Here is a 13519-nt window from a genome sequence, read left to right as displayed (position 1 = left end):
TTTTTTGTTTTTTTTTTATTTTGGTTTTAGGGCGCAAAACTGCTATGGTCATTAGCGCCCGGTCCGCGACTGAGGAAAGAATAAAACCTGAAAATGGAAAACAGCAAAAATGGGAACAAAACTCAAAAAATTGGACACGAAAAGCAGAAACAAGGCTTAAAAGTCCACTACAGTGAGGGGTTGATGGTCCCCGATAAAACTTCAAATGACTGACGTCATTTCACTGTCACTAATAAACTGGAGAACGCGGTCGGCTGAGCGCGTGTCATCTGCTAAAATCGACGATACATCAGGCGATAGCTGTAGACGGGAGCGTAACGGATTAAAATAGGGGCATTCAATTAAAAGGTGTCTTACCGTCCACAGCTGAGAGCAGTGGGGACAGAGTGGGGGAGGATCGCCGCTTAAAAGATGCCGATGGCTAAAACGACAGTGCCCTATCCGGAGTCTAGCTAAAATTACCTCCTCCCGACGACTCGTTCGGGAGGAAGAGGTCCAAGCGCAAGGAAGGGCTTTCACTTCCCGCAATTTATTGCGGGGAAGTGTTGACCAATGCGCATGCCATAAATGAGCAAATTTTCGACATAAACCGCTCCGTAGATCGGTGAAGGGAAGCGACTGAATAGCTGGCCGAGGAAGAGAAATTGCAGCCTTGGCTGCTATATCAGCCGCCTCATTCCCACAGATACCAGCGTGTCCCGGGAGCCAGAGGAACGCCACCGAGACGCCCCCCAGGTGGAGCAAGCGCAGACAGTCCTGAATCCGGTGGACCAGAGGGTGCACAGGGTAAAGAGCTTGGAGACTGAGGAGAGAGCTGAGAGAATCTGAGCAGATTACGTACTGTATCCGCTGATGGCGGCGGATGTAGTGGACAGCCTGGAGAACAGCGAAAAGCTCCGCAGTATAAACTGAACACTGGTCGGGAAGCCGAAAGTGATTTGGGGCGTCGCCAACAATATAGGCACTCCCTACACCCAACGATGTTTTCGAGCCGTCGGTGTAAATAAAGGTGGCGTCTGTCATTTGTGCACATAGAGCAGCAAGTGCCCGACGATAAACAAGTGAAGGCGTACCATCCTTGGGAAATTGACAAAGATCACGGAGCAGACAGATCCGGGGACGAAGCCAAGGCGGTGCTGTACCCCAAGTTGTCAAGAAGGTTTTAGGTAAGCGGAAGGAAAGAGAATGGAGCAGTTGACGGAAGCGGACTCCCGGGGGTAGTAGGGAGGAGGAGCGGCCTGCATACCCTACATCAAAGGAGGCGTCGAAAAAAGGGTCGTGGGCTGGATTAGCAGGCATGGAAGACAGATGGCTAGCATAACGGCTCAGAAGGACCGCTCGCCGATTGGACAGCGGAGGTTCAGCAGTCTCAGCATAAAGGCTTTCCACAGGGCTAGTGTAAAAAGCTCCAGACGCTAAACGTAATCCACGGTGGTGGATAGAGTCGAGACGCCGAAGAATAGACGACCGAGCAGAGGAGTAGACGATGCTTCCATAATCCAATTTCGAGCGCACTAAGGCGCGATAGAGGCGGAGAAGGACCACTTTTTTTTTTTTTTTTTGTGGTTTTCGGGCGCACAACTTCAATGGTCATTAGCGCCCTGACTACTCTAAGAATGCACCGCGAGGCACAAGTTGACAACAACAACTAAAAGGGAAAACACAATAAAAGACAGACCGACAGGCATAGGATTAAAAAACATCATCAAATGTCCTTAGCGAGGTTTGTCAAATTGATAAAACAAAGAACACGAGCAGCTGCTCGTGGGTCATCCGCTAAAATGGCATCTAAAGTAGTAGGCAGGTTAAGATCGAGGCGCAGTGTTTTAAGATCGGGACAGGACATTAAAATGTGACGAACCGTCAGCAAGTGCCCACATGGGCAGAACGGCGCCGGCGCAGCCGTCAGCAGATGGCGATTGCTGAACCGGCAGTGTCCAATTCTTAACCTTGCTAAAACGACCTCCTCCCGCCGAGAAGGGCGTGAGGAGGACGTCCAAGCCACGGGAAGAGGTTTTAAGGCCCGAAGCTTGTTGTCGGTAAGTGCAGCCCAATCGGCATACCACAGCGACACAACGCGCCGACAAATGACCCTGCTAAAATCGGACGAAGGGACACAACAAGAAGCTGTCCGAGGCTGGAGGACCGCAGCCTTGGCCGCGGCATCTGCAGCTTCGTTCCCAGGGATACCGACATGGCCAGGAACCCACATAAAGCTAACCGGCGTACCGACGTCCACCAGCTGCTGAAGAGAGCGTTGGATCCGGTGTACGAAAGGGTGAACCGGGTACGGATCACTGAGGCTCTGAATGGCGCTCAGGGAATCTGAGCAGATGACAGAAGCAGAAGGTCGGTGGCGGCAGATGTACAGAACAGCCTGGTAGAGGGCAAAGAGCTCAGCTGTGAAGACCGAACAATGGCCATGGAGCCGGTATTGGAAACTTTGTGCCCCGACAATAAAGGAACACCCGACCCCGTCATTGGTCTTAGAGCCATCTGTATAAATGAAAGTCATGTTGTTGAACTTCGAACGAAGTTACAAAAAACGGGAGTGGTACACCGAACCGGGGGTGACCTTTTGGGAGCGAGCTGAGGTCGAGGTGAACGCGGACCTGAGCCTGGAGCCAAGGTGGCGTGCGGCTCTCGCCCACTCGAAAGGTTGCAGGGAGTGAAAAATGAAGGTGTTGAAGGAGGCGACGAAAGCGAACTCCAGGGGGTAGCAAGGCAGAGACATACAACCCGTATTGAAGGTCAAGAGAGTCGTCAAAAAAGGAACGATAAGAAGGATGGTCGAGCATTGACAGTAGCCGACAGGCATACCGACAAAGCAGTGTATCGCGCCGGTAGGTGAGTGGCAATTCGCCAGCGTCAGCATGAAGACACTCTACGGGACTGGTATAAAATGCTCCTATCGCAAGTCGTAAACCCCGATGTTGTATGGAGTTGAGGCGGCGTAAGATGGATGGCCGTGCAGAAGAGTATACGAAGCTCCCATAATCCAGCTTGGAGCGGACGATCGACCGATATAGACGAAGTAGGACGGTTCGATCCGCTCCCCACGACATACCACTGAGAACACGGAGGACATTTAAAGAACGGGTACAACGGGCGGCCAAATATGACACATGTGGAGACCAGCTAAGTTTCCTGTCAAAGGTAAGGCCTAAAAATTTGATTGTCTCCACGAGTGGGAGAGCAACGGGACCGAGTCGTAAGGACGGTGGGAGAAACTCTTTGTAGCGCCAGAAGTTAATACAGACCGTCTTCTCGGCAGAAAAACTGAAGCCATTGGCGACACTCCAGGAGTAAAGACGGTCAAGAGAACGCTGAAGACAGCGCTCCAAGACACGTGGACACTGCGCGCTGCAATAGATGGTAAAATCGTCCACGAAAAGGGAGCCTGATACATCAGCTGGGAGGCAATCCATTATTGGATTGATCGCGATGGCGAAGAGAGCGACGCTCAAAACTGAGCCCTGTGGCACCCCATTCTCCTGGCGAAAGGTGTCGGACAGGACAGAACCCACACGTACCCGAAACTGTCGATCCATTAAAAAGGAACGAATAAAAAGAGGGAGGCGACCGCGAAAGCCCCACGTATGCATGGTGCGGAGAATGCCCGCCCTCCAACAGGTGTCGTAAGCCTTCTCCAAATCAAAGAACACAGCCGCGGTCGGGCGCTTCCGCAAGAAGTTATTCATAATGAAGGTCGACAAGGTAACCAGATGGTCAACAGCAGACCGGCGCCTACGAAATCCACATTGTACATTGGTAAGTAGGCGTCGAGACTCGAGCAGCCAAACCAATCGAGAGTTAACCATTCGCTCCATCACTTTACAGACACAGCTGTTAAGCGAGATGGGTCGATAACTGGAAGGCAAGTGCTTGTCCTTCCCCGGCTTAGGAATTGGGACAACAATAGACTCGCGCCAGCATGCGGGAACATGTCCCTCAATCCAGATGCGATTGTAAGTACGAAGAAGAAACCTTTACCCGCAGGAGAAAGGTTCTCCAGCATCTGAATATGAATAGAATCAGGCCCTGGAGCGGAGGACCGTGATCGGCCAAGTGCGGTTTCGAGTTCCCGCATGGTGAATGGGGCATTATAACTTTCACGATTCGAGGAGCGGAAGTTAGGTGGCCTAGCCTCCTCTGCCTGTTTGCGGGGGAGGAAGGCAGGGTGGTAATGAGCGGAGCTCGAAACCGCTGCGAAAAAGCGGCCGAAGGCATTGGAGACAGCCTCAGGGGCCACAAGGACGTCATTCGCGACCGTCAAGCCAGAAACTGGTGAGTGGACCTTAGTGCCAGATAGCCGGCGCAGGCTACCCCAGACAACAGAAGAAGGAGTAAAACTGTTGAAGGTGCTTGTGAAAGCAGCCCAGCTGGCTTTCTTGCTTTCTTTAATAATACGACGACACTGTGCACGTAACCGTTTATAATTGACACAATTCGCCACTGTAGGGTGGCGTTTAAAGGCGCGTAAAGCACGTCGACGAGCACGTAGAGCGTCTCTACATGCTGCGGTCCACCAGGGGACCGGTACGCGACGTGGAGAAGAAGTAGGGTGAGGGATGGAATATTCAGCAGCAGAGAGAATGACTTCCGTGAGGTGTGCGACCTGACTATCGCAGCTTGGGAATGTTTGATCCTGAAAGGTCGCCCTTGAAGAGAAGAGCCCCCAGTCTGCTTTGGAGATGTTCCAACTAGATGAGCACGGAGAGGGGGTATGCTGCAGGAGATGGATAACACACGGGAAGTGGTCGCTCGAATATGTATCAGAAAGAGCATACCACTCGAACCGGCGTGCAAGTTGGGGAGTACATATAGAGAGATCTAAATGGGAATAGGTGTGAGATGTATCCGAAAGAAAAGTAGGGGCGCCAGTATTGAGGCAGACGAGATTGAGCTGGTTGAAAAGGTCTGCTAACAGGGAGCCCCTCGGGCAGGATGCTGGAGAGCCCCAAAGGGGATGGTGGGCATTGAAGTCGCCAGTTAACAAAAATGGTGCAGGTAGCTGAGCAATAAGTTGCATCATGTCTGCCCTGGTAACGGCAGACGACGATGGAGTGTAAACGGTACAAATGGAAAATGTAAAAGTGGGGAGAGTAATGCGGATGGCAACTGCCTGCAGGCCGGTGTGCAACGTGATGGGATCGTAGTAAATATCATCCCGGACCAGCAACATAACCCCTCCATGAGCTGGGATACCTACCACAGGGGGTAGGTCAAAACGCACAGAGGTGTAGTGTGCCAAGGCAATTTGATCGCATGGGCGTAGCTTCGTTTCCTGGAGGGCTACGACGAGCGGACGGTGCAAGCGAAGCAGCAACTTCAAGTCCTCTCGGTTGGAGCGAATGCTGCGAATATTCCAGTGAATAAGTGCCATCGTAAGAAAAGAGGAAGATGAAAGAAGGGGTCACCTCGAAGGCCGCTGAGGGCATGGCTTCGAGCGAGCACTGCCGCCGCTATCAGTAGGCGGACAGTCATCGTCCATTGGGTCTATAGGTTCATCGGCCATCTTGGGAAGATGGCCGGGAGGGGGAGCTTCCTCCGCCGGTGAACGGCCAGATGTTCGGCTACCAGCGGTGCGGCCAGGCGAAAGGGATGACGGCCTGGGGCGGCAACCGCTGGGTGGCGCAGGAGAAGAAATGCGCCGTGGCGGAGAAGGAGAACTGTGCTTCCTATTAGCCTTCTTGGATGGTCGTTTGGTGGAAGTACCGGACGAAGGCTGGGAGGTCGAGGTACGTAGGAAGTCTGCACGGGACGGTTCCTTCTTGAAGGCCCGTGCATCTGACTTCTGGGTCTTCGTCTTAGCAGAAGCTGATGAAGGGGCTGGTGTCTGTGGGGTGATGGGACGAAGAGGAGACGTCGACCGCGCGATCTTAGCACTGGCCGAACGGACGAACGTGGTGCTGAAGGTCAGATCGCAGGTCTGGGTTGCCACCTCCCTGGTAGTCCGAGGAGAGGCGAGGACAGTACTGTATTTCCCCGCTGGGAGCAGCGTGGGCTTCCTACTAGCCAATAGCTTGCGAGCAGCCGAGGTGGACACTTTCTCTTTGACCCGAATTTCCTGGATACAGCGTTCTTCCTTATAGACAGGACAGTCGCGGGAGGATGCAGCATGGTCACCCTGACAGTTCACACAACGAGGAGACGGAGGTGGACAGTCACCCTCATGGGCATCCCTGCCACAAGTGACACATTTAGCCGCATTGGAACAAGATTGGCGAGTGTGATTGAAACGCTGACACTGGTAGCAGCGCGTAGGTGTCGGGACATAGGGGCGAACAGAAATAACCTCGTAGCCCGCTTTGATGCGCGATGGCAGCTGAACACTATCGAAGGTCAAGAAAAGTGTCCGGGTCGGTACAAGGTCATTGTTGACCTTTTTCATGACCCTGTGGACAGCCGTCACGCCCTGCTCAGCGAGGTAAGATTGAATCTCCTCGTCAGTCAAGCCGTCGAGGGATCTACTATAGACCACACCACGAGACGAATTCAAAGTTCGGTGAGCCTCCACCCGGACAGGGAATGTGTACAGGAGTGTGGCCTGAAGCAGTTTTTGTGCCTGAAAGGCGCTCTCAGTTTCGAGTAATAAGGTACCGTTACGCAACCTGGTACAGGATTTGACAGATCCGGCTATGGCATCGACGCCCTTCTGAATAACGAAAGGGTTGACAGAGGAAAAATCCTTTCCGTCCTCAGATCGAGAAACTACGAGGAACTGTGGGGCAGGCGGTAGTATTTTTGTCACTGTTGGCTGGTCACGTTTCCGTTTGTGGGTCGAAGTCGAAAGCGACGGAGTAGAATCCATTGCGGAGGAATCCCCCATGATTGCCAGCGTCTCCGATGGCGCGCTCCTTCCTTGTGGGGACCCTCTCAGAGGGCACTCCCGCCTTAGGTGAATGTTTACACCTCAGGTCACACCTCCCGAGAAACAGACGGAGGGACCAATCGGCATGGTCAGAAGGTATCAGCTCAGGCAATCACCCCTCCCCGGGCCTGGCCTTTACCAGGGGGTACGCGCGTGCCTTACATGTCTACCCAGGGTGGGGACTTACGCGTTACCCCGTCACCGGCTACGCGTGCGAACGCGTGGGTCGGCCTTCAGACACGCACAGGGAGGAAGGAAGAAGAGGAAAAAGAAGAGAGAGGGAGAAAGAGGACAGACTGTCTCAAACGCCGAGGCGGAGACCAGAGAAGGCAAGGAGAAGAAGGCAATGAGAAAGCAAGGAGAAGGAGGCAAGGAGAAGGAGGCAAGGAGAAGGAGGCAAGGAGAAGGAGGCAAGGAGAAGGAGGCAAGGAGAAGGAGGCAAGGAGAAGGCAAGGAGAAAAAGGCAAGGAGAGGGCAAGGAGGAGTCAAGGGAAAGAGTAAGGAAGACAGTGAAGTGGAGAAGAGCAAAGAAAGGAACCAACAAAAGGAAGGAAGAAACGAGAAGTGAAAAACCAAAAGGACCACGATTATAGGTCGTGAAACCGTCCGTCTCCGGACGCAGGCGCTAACTACCCCCGTGAGGGGGATGGACTCCTTTTAGTCGCCTCTTACGACAGGCAGGAATACCTCGGGCCTATTCTAATCCCCGGACCCGCAGGGGGCGGACCACTCTGTCCGCTCCCCAGGAGGTACCATTCAGGACACGGAGGGCGTTGAGCGTTCGCAGACAGCGAGCCGAAAGATAGGAAACGTGGGAGGACCAGCACAGTTTTCTGTCAAACATAAGACCCAAGAATTTAGTGACGTCTGAAAACGGAAGGTTGACAGGACCTAGATGTAAGGAGGGCGGAAGAAACTCCTTACGTCGCCAAAAATTAATACAAACGGTCTTACTGGGAGAAAAACGGAAGCCGGTTTCGAGGCTCCAAGAGTGGAGGCGATCGAGACATCCTTGAAGACGTCGTTCAAGAAGGCTGGTCCGTTGAGAGCTGTAGTAGATCGCAAAATCGTCCACAAAGAGGGTGCCCGAGACGTCAGGGAGGAGACAATCCATAATTGGATTTATAGCGATGGCAAACAGTACAACACTCAGCACGGAGCCCTGGGGTACCCCGCTTTCTTGAGGGAAAGTACGGGAGAGAGTAGTGTTCACCCGCACCCTAAATGTTCGCTCTGCCATAAATTCGCGAAGAAAAAGGGGCAGCCGGCCTCGAAAGCCCCAAGAGAACAGTGTGCGGAGGATGCCTGTCCTCCAACAGGTATCGTATGCTCTCTCCAGATCAAAAAATATTGCTACTGTTTGGCGTTTCCGGAGAAAATTGTTCATGATGTAAGTGGAGAGAGCAACAAGATGGTCAACTGCAGAGCGATGCTTTCGGAATCCGCATTGGGCAGGTGTTAAAAGACTGCGGGATTCCAGCCACCAAGCTAAACGGTAATTCACCATACGCTCCAAAACCTTACAGACACTACTCGTGAGAGAAATGGGGCGATAACTAGAGGGGAGATGTTTGTCCTTTCCAGGTTTCGGAATGGGAACGACGATAGCTTCCCGCCATCGTCTGGGAAAGGTACTGTCGGTCCAAATTCGATTATAAAGGCGAAGGAGGTAACGCAGACTATGGGTTGATAAATGCAGCAACATTTGGACATGGATACCATCCGATCCAGGGGCGGAGGAGCGAGAAGAAGAGAGGGCATGTTGGAGTTCCCGCATGGAGAAAACAGTATTATAGCTTTCGCGATTTTGAGAGGAGAAAGCAAGAGGTCGCACTTCCGCTGCACGTTTCTTCGGGAGAAACGCTGGCGGGTAATTTGAAGAGCTCGAAATCGCAGCAAAGTGCTGACCCAATGAGTTAGAAATTGCAACGGGGTCCACTAAGGTATCATGCGCGACTGTGAGCCCAGAGACCGGGGAGAAACTAGGCGCGCCTGAGAACCGTCGGAGCCGACTCCAAACTTCCGAGGAGGGAGTGAAGGTGTTATAGGAGCTAATAAAGAATTGCCAGCTTGCCTTCTTGCTATCGCGGATGACGCGACGGCATCGCGCACGGAGTTGCTTATAGCGGATACAGTTTGCTAAAGTAGGATGGTGACGGAAAATGCGAAGAGCACGTCGCCGCTCACGGATTGCGTCACGGCATGCCTCGTTCCACCAAGGAACTGGGGGGCGCCAGGGCAATTCGGAGGTGCGTGGAATGGAACGTTCCGCAGCTGTAAGAATAACGTCGGTAATATGTGTGACCTCATCGTCGACGCTGGGAAAGCGACGGTCATCGAATGTCGCTAGAGACGAAAAAAGTGTCCAATCGGCTTGGGCAAACTTCCAGCGTCGCGGGCGCATATATGGCAGTTGAGGCTGCAGCCTAAGGACACATGGAAAGTGGTCACTCGAGTGTGTATCATCGAGGGCGAACCATTCGAAGCGCCGAGCAAGCGGAACAGTACCGATCGCAAGGTCCAAATGAGATAAATTTGTCGTGGAGGCAGACAAAAACGTGGGGACCCCAGTGTTGAGGCAAACTAGATCCGCTTGGTGGAAGACGTCTAGCAATAGGGAGCCACGTGGACAAGGATGTGGAGATCCCCAAAGCGGGTGGTGGGCATTGAAGTCCCCAACCAGCAAATAGGGGGGTGGAAGCTGACCAAGAAGATGAAGATCAGCTCGTGCCATTGGTGTGGACGATGGAATGTATACAGTACAAAGAGAGAACGTGTATCCAGAAAGGGAAAGACGGACGGCGACAGCTTGGAAGGAACTGTCTAAGGGGATTGGATGATAATGGAGAGTATCATGGAGAAGAATCATGAGTCCTCCATGGGCTGGAGTGCCTTCCACAGAGGGGAGGTCATATCGGACGGACTGAAAATGAGGGAGAACAAAGCGGTCATTAGGACGCAGCTTTGTTTCCTGAAGACAGAAGATGACCGGCGAGTAGGATCGTAAGAGGATCGACAATTCATCCCGATTGGCTCGAATGCCGCGGATATTCCAGTGGATAATGGACATAGGGTGAACAGAAAATGGAGGAATGTGACCAAGGTCGCTGTCAACTCAATGACTGCTCTGAGCTTGCGACCGACAGCATGGAATGGCATTCGGCCGAAGGCAGAAGATCCTGATCCATAGGTTGGTCAGGAGCAGCTCCTGCCACCAGCGATCGGCCGGTTGACCGGCCACCAGCAGTGCGCCTCGGCGACACAGAAGACGGCCGAGGGCGATTTCCGCCAGGTGGCGCTGTGGATGGGACACGCCTTGGCGGAGAAGGAGAGGAACTGGGTTTCTTTGTAGCCTTCTTGGAAGTATGAGGTTTAGAGGAAGGAGGAACCGATGGTGGTGAAGTTGCCGTACGTAAAAACTCTTCACGAGTATGCTCTTTCTTCGAAGACTTGGTGTCTGACTTTTGGGCTCGAGATTTAGCAGAACCCGACGAAGGGTGAGCCAAAGAGTGGGCAGGCGAAAGTGGTGAAGTTGAACGGGCGATCTTTGCGCTGGCCGATCGGACGACCGTGGCACTAAAGGTGAGGTCGCAAGTCTGCGTGGCCGCCTCCTTTGTTGGCCGAGGAGAAGCAAGGACAGTGCTGTATTTGCCTGTCTGAGGCACGGTGGGCTGTCGACTGGCGAATAATTTCCGAGCAGCAAAGGTCGACACCTTTTCCTTCACTCTTATTTCCTGGATGAGCTTTTCGTCCTTAAAAACTGGGCAATCTCTAGAGGAAGCAGCGTGGTCACCCATACAGTTGATGCAGCGAGGGGATGGAGGTGGACAAGCACCCTCATGGGCATCCCTGCCACACGTAACACATTTGGCCGGATTAGAACAGGACTGGCTGGTGTGATTGAATCGCTGGCACCGATAGCAACGCGTTGGTTTGGGACGTAAGGACGAACGGAAATTATCTCATAGCCTGCTTTGATTTTCGAAGGGAGTTGCACTTTGTCAAATGTCAAAAAGACAGTGCGGGTTGGAATGATCGTGTCAACCCTTTTCATAACCCTATGAACAGCCGTTACGCCCTGGTCTGACAGGTAGTGCTGAATTTCTTCGTCAGACAGTCCATCGAGGGAGCGTGTATAAACAACTCCACGCGAGGAATTTAAGGTACGGTGCGGTTCCACCCAGACAGGGAAAGTGTGTAGTAGTGAGGTACGCAGCAATTTTTGTGCCTGGAGGGCACTGTGTGTTTCTAACAACAGGGTGCCATTCCGTAATCTGGAACAAGACTTTACAGGACCTGCAATTGCGTCGACACCTTTCTGAATTATGAAAGGGTTGACTGTGGAGAAGTCGTGACCTTCGTCAGACCGAGAAACAACAAGGAACTGTGGCAACGATGGAAGAACTGACTGTGGTTGAGACTCAGTGAACTTACGTTTGTGAGCAGACATAGTGGAAGATGAGGAAACCATTGCGGAAGAATCCCCCATGATTACCGGCGTCTCCGATGGCGCGCTCCTCCCTTGTGGGGGCCCTCTCTGAGGGCACTCCCGCCTTAGGTGATTGTTCACACCTCAGGTCACACCTCCCGACAAACGGACGGAGGGACCAATCGGCACTTTCGGAAGGTATCAGCTCGGGTAATCACCCCTCCCTGGGCCTGGCCGTTACCAGGGGGTACGTACGTGTCCTACCTGTCTACCCGGGGCGGGGAATTACGCGTTACCCCGTCACCGGCTACGCACGGAAGTGCGTGGGTCGGCCTTCAGACATGCACAGGGAGGAAGAAAGAGAAAGGGAAAGGATAAGGAAAGAAGAGGTCTCAAACGCCGCAGCGGAGAAAAGGGTAGAGAGAAGAGGTAAGGAAAAGAGAGGGACAAAGGAAGGACGAAGACTTACAAGTAAGGAAGGCGAAGAATGTGGTACATTTACAAGCGTCCGTCTCCGGACGTAGGCACAAACCATTCCCCCAGAGGGGGAGAAAAGGAAGGAAAGAGCCAGAGGTGAGGGGGGGGGGGCGAAGATGGGGGACAGGGAAGGATGCGGAAAGGGAAGGTATGCAGCCCGGAAAGGAAGGAAGGCTACATCAGCTCGGGGTCCCGTGCTTGCTACGCACGTATCCACAAGAGAGTTGTGGATCCCCTGGGGGGGAATGATGTTCGTGTCAACCCTTTTCATAACGCTATGAACAGCCGTTAGAACCTGGTCAGTCAGGTAGTGCTGAATTTCTTCGTCAGACAATCCGTCGAGGGAGCGTGTACAAACGACTCAACCTGAGGAATTTAAAGTGCGGTGCACTGCAACCCAGACAGGGAAGGTGTGGGGGCAGTGAAGTACACAGCAATTTTTGTGCCTGGAGGGCACTGACTGTTTCTAACAACAAGATGCCATTCCATATTCTGGAACAAGACTTTACAGGGCCTGCAATTGCGTCGACACCTTACTGAATAATGAAAGTGTTGACCGTGGAGAAGTCTTGACCTTCGTCAGACCGAGAAACAACAAGGAACTGTGGCAACGATGGAAGAACTGTCTGTGGCTGAGACTCAGTGAACTTGCGCTTTTGAGCAGACAGTGGAAGATGAGGATACCATTGCGGAAGAATCCCCCCTGATTACTGGCGTCTCCAATGGCTCGCTCCTCCCTTGTGGGGGCCCTCACTGAGGGCACTCCCGCCTTAGGTGATTGTTCACACCTCAGGTCACATCTCCCGACAAACGGCAGAGGGAGCAATCGGCACTTTCGGAAGGTATCAGCTCGGGTAATCACCCCTCCCTGGGCCTGGCCGTTACCATGGGGTACGTACGTGTCCTACCTATCTACCCGGGGTGGGGAATTACGCGTTACCCCGCCACCGGCAATGCAAGAAAATGCGTGGGTCAGCCTTCAGACACGCACAGGGAGGAAGAAAGAGAAAGGGAAAAACAAAGAAAGGGAAAGGAAAGAAGAGGTCTCAAACGCCGCAGCGGAGAAAAGGGTAAAGAAGAGGTAAGAAAAAGGACAAAGGAAGGATGTAGATATACAAGCAGAGAAGGTGAAGAATGCGTTACATTTACGAGCGTCCGTCTCCAGACGTAGGCACAAACCATACTCCCAGAGGTGGAGAAAGGGAAGGAAAGAGCCAGAGGTGAAGGGAGGGGGGGGCGAAGATGGGGGATTGGGAAGGATGCGGAAACTGAAGGTATGCAGCCCGGAAAGGAGTGAGGGCCACATTAGCTTGGGGTCCCGTGCTCGCTACGCACGTATCCACAAGAGTTGTGGACCTCTTGGGGGGGGGGGGTGTCCCTAAAGGGTGTCGTTTAAACCGCTGAAGCACCCAGAGACGTCCTGGACAACGACTGCTATATCCTTGGTCCACCATGGTACTGGTCGCTGGCAAGGGTGCCTGTGGATATGACAGCAGTGCTAGCAGCATGAATTGTGGTAGATGCCCAGCATGACTATCAGTGCAGTTCGAGAGAGGTGCCTAACTGTACAGCTGTTGTATATGAAGACCAATTGGCCCTGCAGAATGCCCGAAGTGCCTGCCTAGCTGGCAGCAACAAGAAAATGATTGAATCACTAATGACATCTGCATGAACTGAGGTACTGACTCCTCCAGATGCTACCCCAGATTCAGCACGGTTCTGACAGACTGCCTGATAAC

Source organism: Schistocerca nitens, chromosome 2, assembly GCF_023898315.1.
Source record: "Schistocerca nitens isolate TAMUIC-IGC-003100 chromosome 2, iqSchNite1.1, whole genome shotgun sequence".
NCBI lineage: Eukaryota > Metazoa > Arthropoda > Insecta > Orthoptera > Acrididae > Schistocerca > Schistocerca nitens.
This window is presented reverse-complemented; position numbering follows the sequence as displayed.